The 24894-nt window shown below is 52.5% G+C and overlaps 1 protein-coding gene across 5 annotated transcripts in view; it reads left to right on the top strand.

Annotated features, from left to right (window-relative positions):
• The first annotated feature begins 2282 nt into the window (after positions 1-2282).
• KBTBD11 (kelch repeat and BTB domain containing 11) overlaps positions 2283-24894 on the top strand; it is a 35477-nt gene continuing 12865 nt past the window's right edge. The window contains exons 1-2 of one of the 5 annotated variants that reach the window (XR_011498905.1): positions 2775-3342; positions 15605-15715. The gene's annotated coding sequence lies outside the window, so the exon portion shown is untranslated. Of the gene's footprint in view, positions 3343-4686; positions 5294-15604; positions 15716-24894 lie in introns of those variants that run through there. The other 4 variants (XR_011498903.1, XR_011498906.1, XM_044760559.2 and 1 more) reach the window with 4 other exon arrangements.

Raw genomic sequence — 24894 nt, 5'->3', positions numbered from 1 at the left:
CCACAGTGAGGGTCCATCCCTGCCTGGTCAATGGGCCACAGTGAGGGTCCATCCTGCCTGGTCGAGGGGACACAGTGAGGGTCCATCCTGCCTGGTCGAGGGGACACAGTGAGGGTCCATCCTGCCTGGTGTGGGGGACACAGTGAGGGTCCATCCTGCCTTGTCTGGGGGGCCACAGTGAGGGTCCATCCTGCCTGGTGTGGGGGGCCACAGTGAGGATCGTCCCTGCCTTGTCTGGGGGGCCACAGTGAGGATCGTCCCTGCCTTGTCTGGGGGGCTACAGTGAGGGTCCATCCTGCCTGGTCTAGGGGCCACAGTGAGGGTCCGTCCCTGTGTGCTGGACACCAGGGCTTTTAAACCTGCCGACATGCGGAGCATAAGCCATCCACGCCACAAAACTGGAGACGAGGCTTGCTTTCCAAACTGGACGATCCTTTCCTGGTGCTGTGACCTCTGGGCTTGTTGGCCTGCCTTAGGGGACACATTTCCTGGTCTCCTACAGCACAGCCTTGTTGCCTGGAAATAGGGTCCTTGATGGAAATGTGTGACTTCACTCCCTGGGGTATTTCTGACAAGCCACGTGGAAATGGGATTTTGGAAATGGAGTCGTCTTGTTTGGTTTTGTACATCATGTCTGAAAGTATCTTTTCCTGTAAATCAATATTTTGTAAATTGGGTTCATTAAGAATGTCCCAGAGGCAGCCCTGATGGCCTAGTGGTTAGGTTAGTTGCACTCCGCTTCAGCAGCCTGGGTTAGTTTCCTGCTCGCAGACCTATACTCATCTGTCTGTAGCCATGCTGTGGTGGTGGCTCACATTGAAGAACTAGAAGGATTTACAACTATACACAACTGGGTTGGGGCTTTGGGGGATAAAAAGGAAGAAAAAGGAGGAAGATTGGCAACAGATGTTAGCTTAGGGTGAATCTTCCCCTGCAAAAAAGAAAAAACAACAACTAAAACTCAAACCATATTGTAACATAGCTTGAAAAAAAAAAAAAGAATGTCCTAGATCCTGGTGAAAGAGAGACAATTTATAGCCACAGTTTTCCCACCTGTAAAACAGACATAATCTAAGTCCTAACCACCCTACAGTTTTTGGCAGTTTTTAGATTTTATGTGCCTGACAGTGCTTCATCAAAGTGGCTTTTATTATGGGTAAAGGGTTTCAAAGTAGCAGGAACATTGCTGTTGACGTAGAACATTCCATTAGAGACCAACTGCAGTTTGACTGAGGGAGGCAACCTGTCTGGAGACCACAGCTGTTTCACTTATTTTCTTTAAGAAAAGATTGAGCAAATGTCATAAAAAAGAGTGAATGGGGGCCTGCCCGGTGGCACAGTGGTTAAGTTCACACATTCTGCTTTGGCAGCCCAGGGTTCACCGGTTCGGATCCTAGGTTCAGATCCCAGGTGCAGACATGGCACCACTTGTCAAGCCATGCTGTGGCAGGCGTCCCACATATAAAGTAGAGGAAGATGGGCATGGATGTTAGCTCAGGGCCAGTCTTCCTCAGCAAAAAAAGAGGAGGATTGGCAGCAGATGTTAGCTCAGGGCTAATCTTCCTCAAAAAAAGATACAACAAAATAAAAAATTTTAAAAAACAACAAAAAAGAGAGTGAATGATTCTACAGTGTTCTTTTGGGCGGTTTCTGGCACTTTGCTGACTCTTGGATGTAGCTGCCCTTCCACACCCAGAGTGTCAGTTCTCGTTTAGGGCTCAGGGCGCTCCTGCTTCCTTTCAGAAACCACTTCTCCTTTCACACTCTCCCCCACCCCTGCACACACACGTGCTCACGCCCAGGCTCACACACACCTCCACGCTCACTGCCTGCTCTCCTGCAAGGGGCTGTTTGCACAGTGTTTATTCGGGTGGAAAGAGAGAGGAGACAGCTGGCCGACCGCCGCTGCCTGGGTCTGCCTTGCTCTGCTCCCCGTGCTGTCTCCACAGAGCTCGGAAACAGTTAACCCTTGAAGAGTGGGCTGGGCAATTCTCCGGCCTCTGACAGCTTTCTTTGGGGTGAAGCACAGAGGTATTTCTGTGGCCTCTTACTGGCTGGAAATACCGTCTGGGTCCTTCTGGGCTCATTCGTGGTGCCTTCCTTGCCTTCCGGGCCTGTGTTGGGCGACGCTTCTGCTGGTTTTGAATAAGAATATGCCGAGTCTTGGGTTCTGAGTCAGACAGTGGCAGAGTCGGGGCTGGAGACGGGTGACCTGACAAACTCAGCCGCCTTCAGTTTCTCCCCTGAACAAGGAGGGCTACAACCCCTGCCTCCTGCGCAGAGGGCCCGTGCACATCGGCGGGGCTGGGACCGCAGCTGGTCCATCCTGGACAGCCCCGCTGCGCTGCAACGCTCCCTCACATGGCTCAGGGCCGTCCCCACGTCTGGCTCGGCTGCCGGGAGGTGCTGCCTCTTCGTGCCTCCTGTTGCCAGACAGTATGGAGAAACATCTACCTGGCTTTTTTAAGACAACAACCCCATGAGGGCGATGTTCCCGTGTTCCCATTTTGCAGATGAGAGCACAGTGGCTCCCAGAGGGTAGGAGTCTTCCCAAAGGTGACTTGGTCAGGGGGCCCCAGAGCCGGCCGTTACGTGCCCTGAGCATTGGGGACCGTGCCAGCAAGAGGAACAAGAGTCGGCCACGTTCATTACCAGAATTTACCAGAATCAGGGTGACGGGGTTGGAATCACAGAGCGGGATGCTGGGAGGCTCCAGGCCGGCCAGAGATTGTGTAACTGTGCTTTCTGGAGCCCAGCCAGGCCGCAAAACAAACAGAAGGGCTGGAAGCAGAAACCTCACAAAAACTGCCCGCAGAAACCAGCGATTTAGGCAATCGAGGAGTTTTTCTTTCGCTGTTTATTATAAATCACCAGTGGTAATTAAGCGCCCATCAGAGCGGCTTGCTGGCTGGACGTCTCAGACCAGATCGCCTCCTCTTAAGATGTAGGGGGTCCTGTAAGTGCCGGTTCAAATGGACCACCCTGTATGGAGTCACACAGACGAGCATCACAGAACTGCCTTTGGTGAGGAGAACAAAGAGCACCTTTCCGCGGGGTTCTAGAATGCGAGAGCTCGGAGGTGAGGAGTGTGCTGGAAGGAGGGCAGATCCACACGGGGGAAGCAGTGGGCATCACCGGCCCTGGTCCCCACCCGTCCTGCTCGGGTCTCCTCGATGCAGCGTCTGGGCGCAGAGCCAGGCCGCCCGGGAGTGGGTGGACAGAGTCTGGGAGGCAGCCATCCGGGGGGCTGAGTTCTCGGTGGGCCTGACACCTAGAGATGCTGATCCGCGGCGCAGGCAGGACATGGAGCAGAGAAGGTGATGTGGGCGCCACTCTGGTCCGGTAAGTAACAGACGGGGAGTTTTCATGTGGTTCTCTTTGTTCATCAACAAATAACTGCTCGCTATTTTTTTTTTTTTTTTTTTTTTTGGTGCTAATGTATGAGATTCCTGTTCTGTCTTTAGTTCAGTGGTTCTCAACCAGGAGTGATTTGCCTCCCCCCCCACCCCGGGACATGTGACAACATCTGGGGACATTCTGTTGTCAACCACCTGCAGGGGGAGTGGTGGGGTTGGGCAGTGAGCGTGTGCAGGCCGCAGTGCACAGGGCGCCCCGGTGTCGACCGTGCTGGGGCTGAAACCCCAGGTCGATTACTGAGGGAGGCAGGACCCGTGGCTTCCACTCCATTGACAATCAAGGGCTCGCTTTCTTTTTTGGTGTGAACATATGGGATTCTCAAATCTGTCGACTCTCACTGCGTCTTCTGGTTTCAGCACTGCTATTCTGACTTGAAGATAAAAGTGTCTCACTTAGGTCATGGAATGCACTTTTCATAGGGACCAACAGGTGTAGACAGTGGCTACGAGCCCACATTCGAACACCATTATATTTATCTTCAAGCAAGATAGAATATAATGTTGAATTTATAGCCTATGGGGGTTTCGGATTCATAGTCAGCCAAGAGAGAGGCAGAAAAGCTTCTCCTGGCAGGACATACTTTAAATATACCGTATTTTAAGCAAGTCCAGATTTACGGCTGGTAAATGTGGGCTTGGTCTTCCACACATTCCAAGTCTCACAACAGACTCTGCCATTGGATTCCTCCAAGGACAGAATCTCCTTAGACAGGACGTGTGACCTCGGTTTCCTGGAGCCATAGGCCCATGGCTGACCCCTAGGGGCTGTGAGATTCTAGAAGGAACAGGACAACTGCTGCATGGTGGGTGCTCTGCATCGCCCCCCCCCCCCGGGGGTAGGGCTCAAGCTTTGTCCCACCGTCAGAATTGGTGACAACAAAATTATGTGGAGCCGCCCTCTGGCATGTGAAGCTTGTGTTTGCGTTCTGAAGCTTCATTTCATTTAGCTTTCGGGAAACTCAGATGAGGGTTAGAACACAGGCTACATTTCCTGGACATCGAACTTTGGGCTAATTACTTCTCAGAGCATCAGTTTCTGCATCTGTAAGACAAGGAACCTCACAAGGCTGCTGGGAGATTGAAAGGAAATGATGGACACAAAGGTCTTAATTTGGTGTCTGGCATAGCGTCGGCGTGCTAGAGGTGGCAGCTGCCGCTTACGAATGCTGTTTCCCTCTGGACCTCTCTCTTAATCACGCAGTCCTACAGTCCAGGATGGTATCCCATAATGGGCTCACTTTGTATTTAGGTATTTTCATTCTTTCAACAGTCCGTGTGGCTCGAATGGGCCAGGCCCCATGTTGGGTGTTGAAGATACAGAAGGGAGCAGAGCAGGGCCACCTCTCAGCCTGTGACACGCTGTCTCCTCGATGCTGCTCAGCCTCCTCCTCCAACGTCCCATCTCAGTACCTTCTCAGGATGGGCTGGATAATGCCCCCAAAGACGCCCACATCCTAGTTCTCGGAGACTGTGAATACGTGTCCTTACAAGGAGAAAGGGACTTTGTGGATGTGACTAAGCTGAGGATCTTGAGAGAGAACATGCTCCTGGACCCTCTGGGCTGGCCCAGGGTCATCACAAGGGTCCTTATAAGAGGGAGGCGGGAGGGTCGGAGTCAGAGAAGGAGACGTGGTGAGGGAAGCACAGGTCAGAGAGAGAGAGACTGGAAGGTGCTACGCTGCGGGCTGTGAAGCCGGAGGAAGGCACCCCAAGCCCAGGGATGCAGGCGCCGCTGGAAGCCGGAACATCCAGGAAGCAGATTCTCCCGGGAATGTCCCATGGGAGCTGGCCGTGCCCACATCTTGACTGCAGCCCAGAGAGACCACGCTGGGTTTCTAACCTTCAGCACTGTGAGGAATAAAGTCATGTTGTGCTAAGCCGCTGATTTTATGGCAATCTGTCACAGCAGCCACAGGGGCGCCTCCAGTCCTGTAGATTGGGAAACGATTTCTTATTTCCACAGGAGTAGCCCACACATGGGAGAGGCAGGCGGGCTGCTGCCTCGGGTGGGTGTGCGAGGAATCTCGAGAAGATGCTAATCCTCCGTTTTTCACTATCGCTGACAATGAAGCCAATGCGGGTGAAAGGGGGGAGGGTTGTACCAGAGAAACAAGAGGAGGTCCTTCTTAGAACCCGGTGGAGGAAGGAAGAAGGAAACGAGAGTGCTGCCTCAGCTGACGGGGCTCCCTCAGCCGCCAGCGCCCAGGGAGCTCGCCCCGTGCCTCCCACCCGTGTCCCCGCGTCCCCGTGACTCCAGTGCCTCCAGCTGCTGCTCTCTGTTTAAAAGGCACCCGAGTGCCACCCAAGCCAGCAGGGCTCACCCGCTCCTGGCCGGTGCTCTGCAAGGGTCCAGCTCAGTTCTCTCTAAGATGGGGCCGTGGCGAGGGGCCGACTTCCAGGTTTGAGGATCGCTCCCTCGCATGCTGTTCTCCGTAGTGTGTGGTCAGCAGGCGGCCGTGCAGGCAGTGGACGGAGACCAGGGAGGGGGGTCTCAGGTCAGCAGGCAGGTCCGAGTGAGCCCAGCCCACCCCCAGCCCCACCCACAGCCCAGCCTCCAGGACTCAACTCGAGGAAGGACAAGGCCGGAACCAAGACTCGGACCCTTGACCCAGGCCAGAGGCCTCGCTGACCCAGCCCGTCACTGCTATCCAGGCAGGCTAAGCTGTGACTTGGGGAGCTCACCCCAATCTCCTGAATGCCCCAGGCTGCCTCAGCGGCTGGAGTTCCACCTGCTGCTTCTTCTGTGCAGGGGGACCCCGTAAACCCGCAAACAGCCCTGCCAGCAAGGGCGGGAAGGCCCTGGGAGCTGGACAGTTTCCTTGGGACAAGTCCTCCTCTAGGACACTCTCCAGTGCCCACGGAGCCCTGGGTCCCAGGGCTGGACGTCCTTGGGGGCAGGGAGGAGCAGGGGCCTGGAGGAGGGGCCTCACTTGCAAGAGGAGAGGAGCCAGACCCCACAAAAGCGAGGGGGGATTTGGGAATAGGGCAAAGAGACAGGGCAGCGCCTGGAGGCCCAACAAAGTGTCTGTGCAGCTTGTTCTCAAACAGACTTGTCGAAAAATAATCACATTTATTCCCTTTCCACTTAGAAAAGCAAAACAATGTACTTTCAAGGAGAAACAAAGACAAGGCACAAAGAGCAAAATAAGCAGGCAGAGCAAAGCAACTCTGGGTTGTGGGGACAGCAAAGAGGAAGTGGCCGCGGGGGTCCCCCCAGCCGCGCAGCTGGGCCCCAGTCCGCTTCCTCCTGCAGAAGCCGCCTCCCGGGGGCCGGGCAGCGCGACATCAGGCTGCACCTTTGTCAACACGAGTGGAGAGCAGCCCCACAGCCTGGAGGGCTGGGTTTCCGATGGCGGGGCTGTCTGCGTCTGATGTCAGTGCTGTTCTCGGGTCTTCCTGACACCCATTCGAATCCTGGAGAGCAGCAGCAAAGAGATGCTTCTGGTCGAGGATCTGAAGGCTTGCCCGGCAGGCCGGGAGGTTTCCGCATATATTTATTGGAAATAGCTTAGCGCCCGTTTTCAAACTTTTTACCCTCTCCCCAAACTAATTTTTCACACCTGCCCACTGCCTGATTCCACAATAAGACGCTGCTTGGAAAGAGGGTGGAGAGGGAAATTCCAGTGGTGCCCTGCGTGCTGGGCTCTGCCCACCAGCCGGAGGAAGCCTTCAGCCCCAGACCCTCGACGCCGGTGCTCACATTCCAAGCGGTGTGTGGACCCCTGGATAGCCATACCCACAGAAGGGCCGTGTGCCTGTTTAACCGAATCCCAAGGCGATGGCTCTGTGTTTTGTACGTCATTTTTAAATTTTCTTTTTCTAGCAATTCATTGTCATTGTATTTTGAAAAGGTCAGTGCACAAAGGATTGCAAATAAGAGAAAAGTTAACTGATCCATCACAACAGACGGTTGGAAGGCACTGCTTGTGTAGAGAAGACACAGAATGTTTGTGTCGTTTCCCGGGGCCACCGTAACCAAGGACCACAAACTGGGGGCTTCAGATGACAGAAGCTGCTTCTCTCAGTTCTGGAGGCCAGACGTCTGAGACCAAGGTCTCAGGGCCATGCTCCCTCTGAGGGATCCAGCGGAGGGTCCTTCCACCTCTTCCAGCTGCTGGTACTTACAGCATCCTTGGCGCTCCTGGGCTTGTGGCCCCATCACTCCAGTCTCTGTCTTCACCTGCACATGGGTTCCCACTGCACACGTCTGTATCTGGGCCTGAATCTCCTCGTGAGGACACTGGTCATACTGGGGTCCACCCTAAGGACCCCATTTTGACTTGGTCACCTTCATGCAGACCCCATCTCCACATCAGGCCACATTCTGAGGTCCTGGGGGGTCAGGACTCCAACATATCCCTTTTTTTTTTTTTTTTTTGGTGAGGAAGATTGGCCTTGAGCTAACATCTGTGCCCATCTTCTTCTATTTTATGTGGGATGCCACCACAGCATGGCTTGATGACCAGTGTGTAGGTCCACACCCAGGCTCCAAACCCGTGAACCCCGCCCCCCAAAGCAGAGCACGTGAACTTAACCACTACACCACTGGGCCGGCCCCACCAACATATCTTTTTTGAGGGCAACACAGTTCAACCCATAAGAACCTTTAAATGGGAGTTAACGGGAATATACTATCAGATAAAGGACCCTTATTTAGTTTATAGTTTTGAGGATTTACTATTTCGACCTTCACTAGGTAAAGATGACTTAAGAAATTGAACATTTCTTTGTGGTCCCTGCACTGTCAGTGGTGAGGTCAGTGACACAAGGGGTACATTTCGACTTGGATTTTTCTGTCATTTACCCCTCCCTGCACAGCATCAGTGTGATTCAGAACAAAGTGAATTGGCAGCAAGATGCATCCTGGCCCCAGGGACCTGCCCTTCTGTCACGATGGCAAAGGCCTGCCCACCCCATGGTTCCTCAGCGGCACGGGCCCCGGCCTGTTCAGCTGGAGCATTTCTGTCCTGCTGTCTCCCTCCCAGAGTTACGTGCAAACATCGTGAGTTTCCTGTCTGGAAGCTTCCTCCGGGTTCACTGTCTGAAGTCAGAGTCTTGAGCAGAACAAATTTCAGCTCACGGTTGGTCAGGAGAGGCTTAACTCATGCCCACCCCTTGTCCCCTCCTTGATCTTGGGCGACTCAAGCAGTGGCAAGAGGCACGGCTCTCTGGGCAGTGTGGGCTCGAAAGTTAATCTCTAACTCGTAGCACAAGATATTTTCGGGCTTGGGGTAGAAATCAGTGTGGTAAAACGAAGCTCTGAGATGTACGAGGACGCCAATCGTATTTTTAACACGCTGATCCTGTCCCGTGGAAGCTGCGTTTGTGCTCACGAGCCTTCTTGACGTGCAGCCTGAAGCGCGGCTCCATTCGTTCATTTGGAAAGAGCGCATTTCACTGTGAACAGGAACAAGCGCTTGGGGGTTAGATGCACGAGACCTCCCGCTGCACCGCACGGGAAATGAAAGAGTGGCACTAAGCTCTCGGAGAGTGAATTTCCTCAGCTGTGAATGGACACAGCCCCCACCTCCTGGAGTCAAGCTTGTGTGTGTGCATGCACAAGCGCGTGTGTCTATATCTAGTATTCTGTGGAACTAGACACACACCCACATGTAGATAGACGGTATAGATTGATGTGAAATCATATTTAATTGCAGATAACTTGTGCAAACGTTGTGAACACATACCTTGAAAATATTTTAAAATAACTATTAAATTTTTATTTCTTTTCCAAAGAAAGGTTTGTAGGATCAACACTAACACACTTAATGGCCAGCTGGGGATTGTAATATTGACTCACTGGACAAGAATTTAGTGCCTCCCGGTAGCTTGCCGTCCCCTGAAGGGAGGTGCAGACGCAGTCCAAGGCTGGCCACGATAAAGGACAACAGGGCTGGGCATTCGGCCCAGTTAGGCATCATTCATTCATCGATTCAGCAACTGCGAGCCTGGCTTCATCCCATTCCAGTGCCAGCCTGGGGTAGAAGGCTGACACACAGGTCTCTCTTGTCATAGTCAAATCAGGACCACTGGGTGTTATCCTGAACCTGGGACTGTGTGTAATATAAGATGTTTGCAGGGACACCATGAGTCCGTGGTCAATCTGTGTGCCCTGCTCATAGTCGGTCGTCAACACTATTCCCAGTACTTAGGGGCACACTCTTGTCTGAGCATAAGGTTCTCAGGCACTGGCTTCTGAGATACTTAGGAAAACTCAAGACGGGAAGAAAAGAGCTTCCCCACAGTTAAGAAGTGGCTTACAAGGAAGGCAGATGCCCCCACAGCGCCTCCAAGCTGAGGGTAGCCAAGCGGGGAAGGTGAGTCTAAGGGAGGACCATGGAGAAGACGGCTACCCTTTTATACAATGTAGAGAGAATTTTAAAATGAAACCCTGAGTAGCATTTCCACATCAACCCACAGATACTCTAATTAATTTTTCATGCCAAGAGACTCAAAGTACTTTGTAGCAATTGGATCAATTCCTGACAGCTACTGGAATTTAATTGCTTTGTCTTCTTTGTCTTTGGAAGGCTGGGGTGGGGGAAGTGCGTGAACTCTTGTGGGCTGTTGAAAGCTTCGGGAAACAATCTGTTATCTGGGGTTGGAGGATGCAGGAAAACAATACGTAGCATCCCAGCAGGGCTCAGAACAAGTGCCTGATCTTCCAGCCACGTGCCTCTGCTGTGTCTCAGTACCGGGTGTGTAGGATGCGCACTATGTGGGGGAGCACAGACCTGGAGAAGCTAAAATATTTGCTGAAAATCACCCAGAGGGGCAGTGACACAACTGGAAGTGACCAGTGGGAGTCGTCCTCCCCAGGACGAGGATTCACTGTGCCAAGCACAGCATATGCCTTGTCTCGGTTAGTCCCCGGGGGAGGGCACACTCATACCCCTATCTTTCAGAAGAGGACAGAATAGCGCCAAGAGAATTGTCTTGCTCCAAATTCACAGGACTTGCAAATGGGGAAATAGAGTCTGCATCCCATCTGTTGAACCCAAAACTGTGCTCTCACCACCGCTCCGTGCAGCTTCCACTGGGGTTCAGAGCTCCCCCAAGCCTGGAGCCAGGTCACTGGACTCCAGCCTTCAGGGGCTTGTGAGCCATCACATCCAGGACACTTCCATGAGCCTCCTTTATATTTTTCAGGCACAGTTTTGCACGGCAATATATTTTTACGCTTCTTCAAGTCTACATGAGTGATGAGCCTCCTCCAGAGCAGTGGAAAATTTAAACAGTAAAATGTTATTCTTGAAATAGATGTTATTTAATATTTAAGACAGGTCCTCCTTGTTCTTGACATTATTATACCCAGATTCAATTTCAGGAACTCTAGGGGTCCCTGTAGTTTGAATGAACTAACTAAATGCATGGAATGTTCCTCTGCAGTTTCCACTGACCATCTTGGGGCCACAGTGCATTTTTTAAAATAAAACAGCTAAAGTCTGAAAATAGACGGAGTTCCCCACCCACCTTACCTTCTAGATGGTGTAGGGGTTGGGTGGCTGTTCTAAGTTAATTCAGTGATTTGTTCGTTCATATGCCAAGCATTGTAAAATCCAGTGGGAAGAAAAATTAAACATGACATAGTCCCTGACGTCCAGGAGCTTGCAGGAAGGCAGCAGCACCTGTGACTGGGGAAAGCCGAGTGGCCACTGGAGCCTCGTCCACAAGGTGGGTGGGTCAGCCTCAAGCTTCTCTTAGAAGGAATGGGGGTGGGGGGCTGCAGGCGTTGCTGGGGAATGAATGTAAACTCCACTCCTGGCATCTTTAAGTTGGGGGTCACCTAGCGACATGTGGTCTCTATGTAAAGGTCAACAGAGATGCACCAAAAACACCCCAGGAGATTTTGATATATTTTTGGAGTGGATTGAACAAAATAGAAATGGAGCATGATGGGGAACTATTTCAGTTTCTGCTGGAGTTAAAACTGATCATTTAAAAAAATTATATCCCAATAGTTTGCTCAGTTTCTGCCTCCCTTAATCCAAATCCTGATGTAAAGTATTCTACTTGGAAACTGAATGAAAATGTTTTTCAAGGATGTTCTCAGGGTATAGCTCTGGTACTGAAATCTGAGGGACTCATACATTTAACTGGCAAAGACCATTGAAAGCAAAATTTTCCAAAAGGGGGGCCGGCCCTGTGGCCGAGTGGTTGAGTTTGGGCGCTCTGCTTCTGCGCCAGGGGTTTCAGCTGGTTCGGATCCTGGGCTCGGACATGGCACCGCTCACCAGGCCACGCTGAGGCGGTGTCCCACGTGCCACAACTAGAAGGACCCACAACTAGAATATACAACTATGCACTGGGGGACTTTGGGGAGAAGAAGAAGAAAAAAAGAAGATTGGCAACAGATGTCAGCTCAGGTGCCAATCTTAAAAAAAAAAAAAAGTAAAGGCTCAGGCTGTGCCTGTGGAAATCTAGTCATCGTTATTTTGAACAAAACCTTTAAAAATAGCATTTACCATCAGGGGTCCAGTCTTAATTAGAACTGAAGCTGGCAGGAAGCAGCTGTGTGCAGGCACGAAAAGCAGCTTCCGTCAGAGGAGACTCCGTCCCTCGGCACCGGCGGGCCTTGGGGGTCTGCCCCTCACTCCCACGTGGGGTTCGCAGGGTCCACCGTGGCTCTGCGCCCCGTCTGCAGCTGGAGGCCACATTTCTAGATACAAGAAGTTTCAACGTTTCGTCAACTTTAGTGTTCTGGGTGGTTTTCTTTTTATTCTGGAATCCATAAGGAGGAGGGCAATACGTTTTTAACCACTAAATGTCAACAACGCATGGTCCCTGATTTTACAAAAACATATAAACACCAAATTCCATTATTTCACGGTTTTGTAGTGGGTGAGGGGTGGTGGTAGGACACAAACGAGCGAGGCCTTTGGCATGCGTGGAGAGGTGGGGGCTGCAAACACTGTCTCCACCAGGCCCACCAGCCCGGGGCCAGCTCGGTCCGCGCCCCCCGGGAGGGGGGCCGCCGCGTATGCAGGCGACGTGCCGCCAGTGGGCGCCGCTGTTCTCCTCGAACCCCCGCGTCTCCGGGAACGCCGGCGCCCTGGACAGGGTTAGGGAGCGGGGGCGCCGAGAGGGAGCCCCCGCGGAACCGCAGCCCCTCGGCGCACGGGCCCCGCGGCCGCGCCGGGGCGCTCCAGCCCGAGCCTGCACGCCCGCCCGTGCGCACGCCCGTGTGCACGCGCACCCTCCCGCCCCGCCCCGCCCCGCCGCCCGGGCGTGCTCCTCGGAGCCGCGGGGCCTCCAGGACGCGGGTGAGTGCCGGGCCCGCCGCCGACCCCCGGCGGGGTGGGGGAGAGCGCTGCCCGGGCGGGGCGTAGGGGGCCTCGCGGGGCCGGGGGCGGCCGCGCGCTCACGGGCGCGCGGGCAGTAGCCGGAGGAGCCCCGGGCGCTCGCCGGCGCGCGGGAAGATGCTAAGCAGCCCGCGGGGCGCTCGCACAGGTGCGAGGAAGGCGGCCGCCCCAGCCCCGGCGCTCGCACAGGTGCGCGGGAAGAGGCCCATGCGCATGCGCGCCGGAGACCACCGGCGAGGGCTCTGCGTCCCGGGCTCGGGTGGGCGCCGGGGTGGAGGGCGAGGCGGAGAGCGGCGAGGTAGGGGTGGGCCCCAAGGGGACGGCAGCGGCGAGGCGCCCCCGGAGGCGGAGGATAAGGGCAGCGGGTGGCGGGGACTGGCGCAGAGGCGGGGGAAGTGGCCGCGGGGGCGAAGGAGGTGGCCGCGGGGTGGCCCTGCTCGTGGTGGGGGTGGGGGGAGTGGCGTGGGCGGCCTCCGTCCCTCCCCGGGCGCCCGCGTGCAGCGTTGGGGGCCAGCCCACGGGGGTCCCCCAGTGCCCTCCTCCGGGAAGCGGGTGGCGAGGGGGACGGGCTACCGCGCTCGGTCTCGAGGACGAGCCCCGCGCTGCGCCCGCGCGGACCACCTCCCAGGACACGGCCCCCGGCCGCCGATCGGTGTCTGCGCACCCAGCCCCGCCGGAGCCAGGCCCCCGCGCTCCCCGCGCCCCGCCGCCGGGCCGAGCGTGCTTTGGGGATTCGGCCCCGGGCGCCGTGGCCACGTTTGCGGCTGGCGGGGGCCGGCCGGTCCCCCTCCTCCGAGGGGCTGGCCTGGGCCTGTGCTCTGCACGGCCTGGGCCCGCGCGGAGGGGAGGGACGTGCTGGAGGCTTGGCCAGAGGCCGGGCCGCGTGTCCGCTGGCACCGCACGGTTTCTCCCCATCGTCCCTTCTGTGCGCCCGGCGCCCGCGGGCCGGACCCCCAGGGCCTGCCCTAGATTGCTCGGAGCTCGTGCGGGGCGGGGGTAGGGGGTGCGGGGCTAGTGAATACCGAACGCTTTCTTTTCACGGAACCTGTGCCCCACTGACCGAGCCAGTCCGCCCATGCAGTGCCGTCGCCTGTGTTTGAACGTGCCTGACATCACGATGGGGGCGGGGGTATAAAAAGGAGCATTTAAATAAACACCGCTTGTGACTAGCTCACCCCACACCAGCGACTTAAAGATGTCTGGAGTGGAGTTTAAACTCACTTGCCAGCCGCACCTCCAGCCCCTCCTCGCCCCCGCCCCAGGGCTGGGGAGCCCCTTCCTGCGCGGGTCTGGGCGGGCTTCGGGGGGAGGGTTCCCTCTGCTCAGGCGTGGCTGCTCCCCTAACAGTAAATAAGAAAGATCTTAAAAAATTCCATCACCTCTTGGGTTCCTATGGAACGATGTTCTCTCTCTCCACCTCCCCCCCCCCGCCCCATATCTATTCTAAGGGAAAAGAAAAAGAACAAACCAGTGTATGAAGCTTCATTTCTACTGAAACCGCTCAAGGCCCGTTACCGTCAGATTTCAAATTCCTGCACGTCCCTTCCAGCACCGAGGGAACCAAGAGTTCGCTCTGTTCCTGGCCTGTTCTCGGCGCCTCCTTCCATTTCTCATTAAACAGCAGTTCCTCAGACTCTAATTAGGAACCGCTCATGGATGCGGGGTCGCCCTTGAGCCCTGTATCCTCAGCTAATGGCGCCCTGTTCTTAGAAACTCCTGTGGGCGGCCTGGAGCGCAGAAGGGCTTTCCCTGGCCTCTGACATGCGCAGGGGCAGCCTGTCTGGGGCCTTCCGTCTCTCCCTTCTGGGTGTAACTACGCCATAATTATAATGAGATAAAAAGCTTTTTGAGCTTTTAATGGCACTTGCAGTGGGATTGCTGGTAATATAGTTAGAACACACAGAATGAAAAGAGTTAAAAGATTTTGCTTATAGTGTTGAAGGCAATCTTGGGCTTGGGAGGAGAGGGGAAAAAAACGAGTTAAATGTTGTCATCTTAGAACAGGACTAAATACATCCCCAGGCAGCCTGACTTTCTATGTGGTCGTCTTGCCTTCCTAGTGCCTGGGCGTGCATGTAGGGACGGCCCTACGGGGACCCTCAGAGCACTTTGCCTGTCACTGGGAGATGGAAGAATCTGGAACTGTGGTGGTGAGACCACCCTGCATCTTTGAACATCTTTTCAGACAGTCTCCATTGCTTCTGATTCCATTTGCATACATCCCAAGACAAGAGGCAGGCTTGGCAATGGGAGAGCAGAAGGTCTCTTTTTAGCTTAAAATATGATTTTGGCGTGTTTGTCCCTAGACTGAGACAGAGAGGCTCTCCAAGCTCGGAACGTGCCATCTGGGATCACGTTTCAGTTTTCTAAATACCAACAGCATAAATGGCTCATGAGTAATAGCCTCACAGGACTTCCTGAGGCAGCTGTGATGCCCCTCGGCCCCGCACCCCCCAGACTGTGTGACGCAGGAGGACCACTGCCGAATGGGCTGCAGAGGGGCCTGGGGAGGCGGCCGGTTGGCGGAACAGGAGCCAGCCGTGGCATTTTGCACATCTTGCCCCCATGACACAGGGTGATGTCTGCTCTCCCCTGAAGTTCACGGGATGATTGTCCCCATTGTGGCCTGGATTTCGGTTTTTCTCTTGCAATTATTGTAATTATGCTAAAATTATAGTGTTGGTACCCAGCACATATTTTAGAAATTGTGAACAATGAGCAGTAACTTTTGGAATAGAATAAAAATTTCTAGGAGTTTACCTTTTGCCAAAATCCAGCTTCTGCTAGAAAGGATATTAAAGTAAGATAAACAATGCCTTGGAAATGGAAACTGTTGCATGTCGTGTGCAATGCTGGACGGATTAAAAATTAATTTCCTTCTTTCAGAAATAGAGTTGAATGTCTGCCTCGGGTCACGCAGTGTTCCAGGTGCTGGGGATACAATGGCGAGTGAAATAGACCCCGTCCCCTACCCCTTGCAGCCTAGAGTCTAATAAGGTAAATGGCATTAATTATATAATCATATTGATTCATGTGTGATAACAATCGAGACCAGAGCTCTGAAGGAAAAGAAACAATTACAAAAGCATCTGAAGGATAGGAAGGGAGATCACATGCAAAGGCCCTGTGTTGAGGAGTAGGGCCCATTGGAAAGTGTAAGGGAGGCTGGCAAGGAGCACCTAGAGTGGAGTGTCCTATTTGTCACATAATATAGTTTTATTACTAAATTAGTTGGGGCGTTTCCTTTATGTAATTGATGGGGCTTTACACTTCAGGGCTTGATGGGTTAGGATGTGGATTAATTCTACGGAACTGAGATCTACTGAATCACAAAGGGAAATCATTAAATAGGATGAGGTAGATGAAATGTTTCATCGGCTGATAGCCACTGTACCAATGGCTGACGCTATTCTTACTGTTTGGTTATGGAGTCCCAGAGTCGTAGGGCTTTGAGTGTGTAGATACCAGATCTGCTGCCTTTGTCGGAGCCACTGCCTTTGGGATGGTTTCACTGGTGCGGAAGTCTCCCTCTGGCCTCTACACATCACTCTTTCCCCTCTGGCCAGTTTCTCACGCACAGAGTGGTTATTTACAAACACAAATCTTATTACGTTGGGCGTCAGTCGCTTCCCACCATCGTGGGCTGCAGTCCACAGTTCTTGTGTGGGTCATAAGACCCTCTTCCAGTTAATATGGTTGTTCTGCAAACCACCTCACAAACTTGGCGGCTGCCACAGACAGAGCATTTATCTCCCACTGAAATTCATACGTTGAGTCCTAACCCCCAATGTGACAGTGTTTGGAGATGGGACCAAAGGGAGGGGATTAGGTCGTGAGGGAGGAGCCCACTTGCATGGGATTAATGCCCTTGTAAGAAGAGACGGGGTGAGCTTGTTCTCTCTCAGCTGTGTGAGACACAGCGAGAAGTCTGCGACCTGGAAGAGGGCCCTCACGCAAGCGTGCTGCCACCCTGATCTCAGACTTCCCAGCCTGCAGAGCTGTGAGAAATAAATATCTGTTGTTGACAAGCCACCTACTCCATGGCATTTTTGTGATGGCTGCCTGAATGGCCTAAGTGGCTTAAAAACAAGACCATTTATTTTGCTGACAGGTCCACAGGCCGAGTAGGGGGTGGGCACCGCTCACCTCCATGCTGCTGAGTGTGACGTGGGGCAGACTGGAGGCTACGAGCTTGCACCACCCCAGGGCTCACTGACTCACTCGTCTGAGGTCTGGGCCGGGCTGATCCAGACAGGAGGGGCTGGAGCGCTGAGGCCCCGGAAGGCCGCTCGCTCACTCACTCTCTGATCTCCCCGTGTGCGTTCTCCAGCGGCAGCTTCAGCGCGGCTGGACTCTTACGCGTTGACTCGAGGTGACTCAGGACCGTGTCCTGAGACGATAGAGCCCAGCTGGAAGCAGCACCCCTTTCCTGACTGGCCTTAGAAGCCGCACTGTGTCACTTCCATTGCAGTCACAGGCCTGCCTGGATTCCGGGGGAGGGGACATGGACCCCAGCTCTCAGTGGAGGACTGTCACCTCACATGCTAAGATCATGCTGAACAGGATACATCCAAGGCGCCGTCTTTGGAAAATACAATTTGCCACAGTCCGCCCTCTGACCAGGAAATTCACATCCCTTCCATGTGTAATGACGTGATCCCCTGCACCGAGATCCCCAAAGCTCACCCTAGCATGGTGTGGTGTCAGTTTTGGGCTCCAGGTTCAGGACACATACCCACACACCAAAGAGAGGATGTCTTCCCCAGATACCCAACATGCAGTGATGGGCAGGCCTAGGGTAAATGCTATGGAGTCTTGTGTTGGTCAGAGCCACTAGGCTGTACATATTTATACAGAGAGAGAGATTTATGTCCAGGTGTTGGCTTGTGTGATTGTGGGAGCTGGCAAGTCTGAAATCTGGCAGGTGGGCTGCCAGGCGGGAGACCCAGGCAACAGCTCATGCTGGAGCTCGAGTCGGAAGGCCGTCTGTCTGGAATTCTCTCCACCTGGGAGGACCTCAGTGTTAGACTGGATGAGGCCCACGCGCAATAGGGAGGGCAATCTGCCTCACTCCAAGTCTACCAATTTAAATGTTAATCTCTGCTAAAAAATACCCTCACAACAACATGTAGACTGTTGTTTGAGCAATTATCTGGGTACCATGGCCCAGCCAAGCTGACATATATAATTAAGCATCACAACCCTCCTGTTCAAAAGGGGAATGTGGAAGGCACTCAGTGGTCTCTGGCCCGTGGCAACCCCGGATTGCAGTCCGGCTCAAGTTGGCAGTTCCTTGATGGGGCTTGGTTGTAATTCCTGGGAATGACTTTCCATTGCTCTTGGCTCTGCCTTCTGGATTCCTGGATCTGCTCTCCAAGTCATCCTTCCTTTTCCGTAAGACATGCCTGGTGTTTGCAGCCGAGCGGTTTTCTCTGCCTGCTTCCTGTTTTCATTTTGCGCTGTCTCTGTCCCATTTAGTCCAAGCTGGCATTGTTTCTTCCTGTATAATTATCTTAAAAGCCTTGTGGGTTTTCTGTGGATCTATTGGGATTCATGCCATTAGACAAAAGCTACACCCACAAATCTCATTAATGTAAGTCCTTTCTCTACTTTAGACTTCCTGCAAGGCTGCTGTGAAAAAATGTCCTTAAATTCCTGAAGTTCTATTATTTATTGATGAGCATCTGCCAGGCATGCCCTTAAGATCATCAGGGGGCCTTTTGTCTGGCCCTTCTCTGCAGCACCCTGTCAGGCATTGATGAGGTCTTAGGTGATCTGATTGTGCCTCCTGGGTTTGATCTGTGCTCTGAAGCCCTTTCTTAATCTGGCAATCGTGGAGAGGCTGGGAAAAAGAACCAGTTTTAATTTTGAACCCAGCAAGGCCCGGTTCCTTTATATTTGCTCCAAGTCTCACTTGAGAACCGAACGATTCCTTTTTCAGATCTTCTCTCTCCTCTCTCATTTTATCACATCATCGAGAAAAGGCTCACAGGCAGGATGCCCAAGAGCCTGCCTGGAAATCTCCACGAGATCCAGTCCGTTGAGTCCAGTCATGTTATCTGCTTTAGTGCAGGCCCCAGTGCTGCCAGGCTCTCTGCTGCTCCATCCCAAGGGCCTGGGAACCCTGTCCTCGCTTCCCTCTTCCGTCTGTCACGGACTCTCAAGGCCATTCTGACTGTGCCTGCTGCCCAGCTGGGAAGCCACTGCACGTGTCGGTTTCCGTTATGGCAGCACCCCAATTCCAGGTGGGGTGCATAACCAATCATTCCAAAACGTGCTGGCTTAAAGCAACAGTTTATTTTGGTCACAGATCTGCAATCTGGGCAGGCTTTGCAGGAACAGTCGCTCAGAGTCAGTTGATAAAAGCTCACAGGCTCTTCTGAAACGCGGGCCGCACACGCAAAGAGCAGGGCATCGCTCATCGTCTCTGTGGTCTCTCCAGCCGGGCACTCTGGTGCCACCCGATCTCTTACGTATTGGCACAGGGAATCCAAGCTGCGGGTCCTCACACAGGAAGACAGCCAGGAGGAGGCTGCACTGCCACGTTCCATGGCCTCACTTCACCACAGCCGCAGGCCTCTTGGTTCATAAAGACTGGACATACATCCTGACACTCCAGGGGAGTGAACATCTTGTGAGAGGAGCAGGCCATCGGGCTGGACCAGTGGGGCCACCCCAGAAACTACCTCATGCCACGGCCCCGCACAACCCGGCCGGCACCCCTCAGCTCCTGTTCCTCCTTGCTGTCCACCAGCCAGCGGGGACTGAAGCCGCTCTCTGGATGTGGCGTGTGCGGCCCTCAGCGTTGTCTCCTGCCTCCTCCCATCAGGTCTGCTTGTCCTGTCCATCTCAGCAGAAGCTTTGCTCCCTCCGACGAGCTTCCCTTCAGGTACGGGTGTCACTGGCCTGTTATCCTCCCACCTTCCACGGTATATCTCAGGTTTTTGGTCATTCACGCCATCACGGATAATAGCAAAGGCCGCCGTCGTCTTCCCTAGGCCAGAATCTCCACGAGGGCAGGTTCTGCGCCTGTCCCGTGCATGGCGCATCCCAGTGTCTGGCACCGTGCGTCTGTGTGGAGCACTCGCTGGGGCTCGGTGGCCGATTTATTAAGAAACCTTCAGCTTACAGCACCTCCTATGAAAGGCAGGCATCCCCACCATGGGACCCGTACCTCCAGGGTTCCTCGTGTCCTGCTCGCTCTTGTCTCCTTGGCCTGGAAGTGTGCCTGGCAGATAGCAGGCTCTTGTTACCTGTTTGTTGAATGACTGAATAAGTTCCTCAATGAGACAGAAGCCTGAGTGATAAAGGGCTCTGGGCAGCTCAGTTCTAGAGGTTGTGTGCACCAAAAGGCCTGCGTCTTCCCAGTCCCAGGTGGATGGAGATTCCGTGGCATAGGGGGGCTCACCTCCCTGGTCCTCTGGCCAGGGAAGACAGGTGTGCGTGTGGCGTTACGTCCCAGGGTCAGAGAGCAAATATGAACCACGACTGGAGCGACAGGCTCGCGCATCAGTTTGAGTGACAGCTTGGCCGTTTATTCATTCTGTCACTTGGCACAAGCCGCTCCGGTGTGCAAACTCCCGCTCTTCCAAGAGGAGAAGGAAATCACTCGTTGATTGAATAAGCAAGTAAGATTAAACATTTTGAGCCATATATAATCATTTTGATGTCAAAGTCAAGATATAAAATAAAGAACAATACCTTCATTTCTTTTGTGTCAGACAGACAGCACCACGGTTCACTTTTAATGCGAGCATTCCTCCCATTCACTGTATTCATGAGACCTGATGCAAGGCTTGGTGTTTTGGGGAGAACGTTGAGATAAAGATGAGGCCCTATTTGTGTGCCACACAGAATGAGGGGAAGCACCAGTGGGAAGCTTTTCCGGGGAACTGGGGCAGCTGCGACCTCTTGCTCACGTCATGGTGCCCCCAAGGGCCCCCCCGGGCTTCATGAGAGGTTGCAATCGGGGATCTCAGGCTGCTTCCACATGGCCCCAGGAGTGGGTTTGTGGTGGCCTTGGGGCCTTGTGACATGATCTGTGTGAACTGAGAGGCTCTTGTCGCTGCCGTGGAGCCCCCGACAGCCAGAGGTGACGTTGGATAGCAAACAGGATGAGCACAGAGGCATGGGCAGCATCTTTGCACGTGTCTTGTTTATTGCCATGTCCGGGAGGCAGCAGCAGGAGCAGACACACATCAGAGAGCTGTCAGCATGATGTCGACAGTCTACCCAGCCTGACCACCAGAAGGGCATCTACTGTGTCTTCTGCTGTGTCATGGAATTTGTAGAAATCTTTATGAATTGTTGGATCTTACATTTGTTCTTCATCTGTTTCATATTTCTGGAATTGAGATAGCGCAGTATAGTAAAAAAGGGGCCACCGGGATCCTGGTTCTAAGTAAGTATCAACACTAATTAGCTGTGTGACCTTGAGCAGGTCGCTTAACCTCTCTGGGTGTTAATTTCATCCTGTTTTTGTGACAGGCGGGGGAAGGATGCTCTCTCCAGCCTCTTTCAACTCCAGCGTTCTTAGTTTGGGGAAGGATTCTGGGGCTGGTCAAACCCGAGACTGCGGACACGCTGAGATACAGCAGGTTTTGAATGGCAACAATTTTTTCTTCAAACCTATAACCTAAATCAGGCCCAGGATTTAGCTCAATTTGATTTTTAAAATTGATGCTTCACTTTCAGGACTCTGTGCCTAAAAGCCTGCAGATATGAGGGGGCCTTGGTTTTACCATATTTTTCTACTGAGCACTCCTCTTTTTGGGGCCCAACTAAACCCTGTGTTGTATTATTTTATAAACACACATGCAGACATACACGTGAGTGTGCACACAGGCACCAGAGAGACGTGTGTGGATATACACACAGGCACCAGAGAGACGTGTATACGTATGATTTTTTTGATTCTAACAGTAATACATGTTGAATATAGATTTAATTTGAAGATACCAGAATTATGAAAAAAGAAATCACTCCTATTCTCACTATCAACATGTCTTTTAACCTTTTGGTATTTTTCTCAGCATCTTTTTTCCCATGTTTTCCCCCGTATGTGTGTATATACAGACACACACACACCCACACCTCTCTCTCTCTCTTTTTAAATGGCGTGTGCTATTTTGTGACCTGGTCTTTATTGTTTGGTCGAAGCCTTTTCACACATCCTTAGAAACATTGGGAAGGTGGTTTTTAACGACTGTGTATGAATATAATGTAATTTATTGATCAGGCGCCTTGCGTCTTGTTCCAACATCTTGTGAATGAGAAGGCTCTGGACAGCGTGTGTGTCCTTGAGTGCCTGGAGACATCCCTGGTTTTCCAGGAGTGGGGCCCAGGTCTGAGTCGCTGAGCACTTGATGCTCTGGGTGAGGCTGGGTTTCGACAGGGTGACCAGATTGTCTAATGAGCGTGTCCCCCGAGAGCTCGTGTGTGCAGAGTGCACCCTGTGGAGTCTCGAGGCACCGCCAGCATGCGTAGGAGACCACACGCTTGTGAGTGAAGGAGGCCCAGGAGGTGCAGTTTGATAAAGCATTGTGTTCTCGCGCTCTGAATGGTACCCAAAGTGTGTCCTAGAGTCCATGGAAGCTTCTGGAAACATCAAAGCTCCTGGAGGAGCTGCTGTTGCTGAGGGCTGAGCTGTGAGGGGCAGGGCTGCTCCCCAGAGACCCCCCCAAAGGGAAAGGGGCCGGCAGCCAAAGCAGGCTGCGTGGTGAGAGGAGGCCCAGCACGGACAGCAGGAGCGCCCTTCGGCTCCTCTGTGAGGTGTCCGTCTACCTCGGTGAGGACATGCCGTCAGCAGCACATCGGAACGGAGGATGGAGCTGTGCTGAGGTTCTGCACAGAGACGACGGGACCAGGCCTGCCAGACCCCGTCGCTGCCTCGTTTCATTGCTTCAAAACCGCCCTGTGCACCCAGGGAGTTTCCACCTCTTCGTGGAACTTCAAACCCTGGACAGATGGCCCGGGAGATGCTGTCCGGCTGCCTCACCACCATACACACAAGTCACAGTCTCCCCTGAGCTTTAACTTAGGTGGCTGACTGCGGGATTTGCCAAAGTAGGAGCATCGTTTTCTAGAAGAATCATTTTTGTGAGACTGAAGTGTCTGCTCACATCCTGAACTCACCACAGCCATTAATTCCTAACCCACATTTTAGGAACAAAATGCAATAAAAATCAATATGGTGGTGACCTTCATCTGTAAACCATATTTAGTCAGATGTTAAAAGAGTTTGCAGAGACAGCAAATAATAACACAAAGCTTCCTCAGATTCAGTCTCAGATACAGTTACAAACATTTAGTTTTGACATCCACTCTCATACCGGCCCTGTCAGGACCATCCTGATGTGGAAGGTCTGTTTTCTGGCTCACATTGGTGAACCCAGACTTGTCAGAATATTGGTCTTGATTTCTGCTTCAAAAATAATGGCTAAAATAACACCACCGATAACCGATCAATGATCATTTCGTCCACCCTCCTTTCCCATTGAGTCATCCTCGTTGGTTAAGAACACGCCACCATGAGTCGAGTTTGGATACATTCCATCGTCTTTCTCCCTCATCTTTCCGCCAGCCTCTCTCTCATCCATGCCAGGCATCTCCTCTCCGGGCATCAGAAGGGGAGGCGCCCTTCTGCACGGCTGTAATTATATGAACCAGACCACAGGTTTTTCCTGGTCCTAAAGCGGTTCATGCTCATTGCTCAGTAACTGCTAAGCCTGGAGAGGAGGTACGAGTTAAATAACAGTGTCTTTTTGAGAACTGTGCTGACGTGTTGACGGTGCAGGTTCAGTGGGGGAGGAAAGATGTTACTTGTTTTGTTAGGTCTTAACCAAACTGAAACAGAACAGAAGTTGGAGAGAAGGGTTTCTCCAATATTTTCAATTTATACTAACAATGGTATATTAACTAGTGAGATTAATGGAAAAGACACTGGGTTGGGGTATCTGCTTGTTTCTAATTCAGCTCTGTGAGTAACTGGTGTCTGATCTTGGACTAGGCTCCCTTGTATAAAACCAAGAGCTTAGAACTTTAAAAATTACAAAATGTGAGCTTTTATATAAATTCCCCATATTTCAATTTGACTAGAACTTTAAGCATCCTGAATAAGTTCCTCAACTACCCCAGCACTAAGAATAAAGAAACAAGAGTATGATGACCTAGGGCTTAACTCCACTTCTTTATGTTTAAGGTTATTTGGCCTATTAGTTTTCGGTAGTGGGCCAGATTAACTATTTAATTGATAAACACTGGTAGCTACTTAAACTTACAGAATGATATTTTAAATTGCAAATTGTAAAATATCTCAAATACTATAAACAATGTGATCAACGAAATGCTCATGTATCCCAGTAAGATTTAATACCTGTTATTATTTGCCATTTATGCTTTAAATCTTTAAGAAACTGAATGATACAGTGCAGGGGAAGCTGGGGGAAGTCCTTCCTTCCTTCTTCAGAAGCAACTTCTTTACCAGAATTCATGCCTGTCCTTTTCACACTTCCATAAACAACATAGAGTATCTTTTTAATGTTTAAAAATGTACATATATGGTCTTATACAGTATCTTTCTGCAAACTACAAACTTGCAAAACTTCAAAATTGCATCCGAAACATATTCATATTGATACACGTCGATCTAGTTCATTCATTTTAACGTGGGTGGTCGTTTGGGCAATGATACAAAACCAGTCTAAAAGTAGTTTAATCAGTTCTTTTTGTACAAAAGGACGCAAGACTGGTCACATTACTGTCCTCTCATCTTCACAAACCATCAGTGGGTTCCCAGTGTAATTAAGGTGACAAGACTCCGTGGGCCTGGCCCCAGGTCCTGCTGACCCCACAGGGCTCCTGAGTCCGTCAGCCTCCTTCAGCTCCTAGAACTGGTCGAGCTTGTCCCCATGGCAAGGACGTCCTCCTGCTGTCTCTTCTACCCCCATTATCTGGCGAACTCCCTCTCTTCTCTCGGGTTTCAGCATACACTCATGTTCTCAGAGGAGTCTTACCTGATCCCAGAGTGGAAATCTGGTCCCTCCATCCTCATCTCTCGGAATCTGATTCCCTCTTCCTTCACAGCACTCACCCTAGTTTGTAACCCGCTAGAATTCATGTCGTGGCTTAAGTCTTGCCTTTCTCACTAGACCACGTGCTCGGGGCGGGGCTGGGAC

This window comes from Equus asinus, chromosome 27 (assembly GCF_041296235.1).
Source record: "Equus asinus isolate D_3611 breed Donkey chromosome 27, EquAss-T2T_v2, whole genome shotgun sequence".
NCBI lineage: Eukaryota > Metazoa > Chordata > Mammalia > Perissodactyla > Equidae > Equus > Equus asinus.
This window is presented reverse-complemented; position numbering and strand designations above follow the sequence as displayed.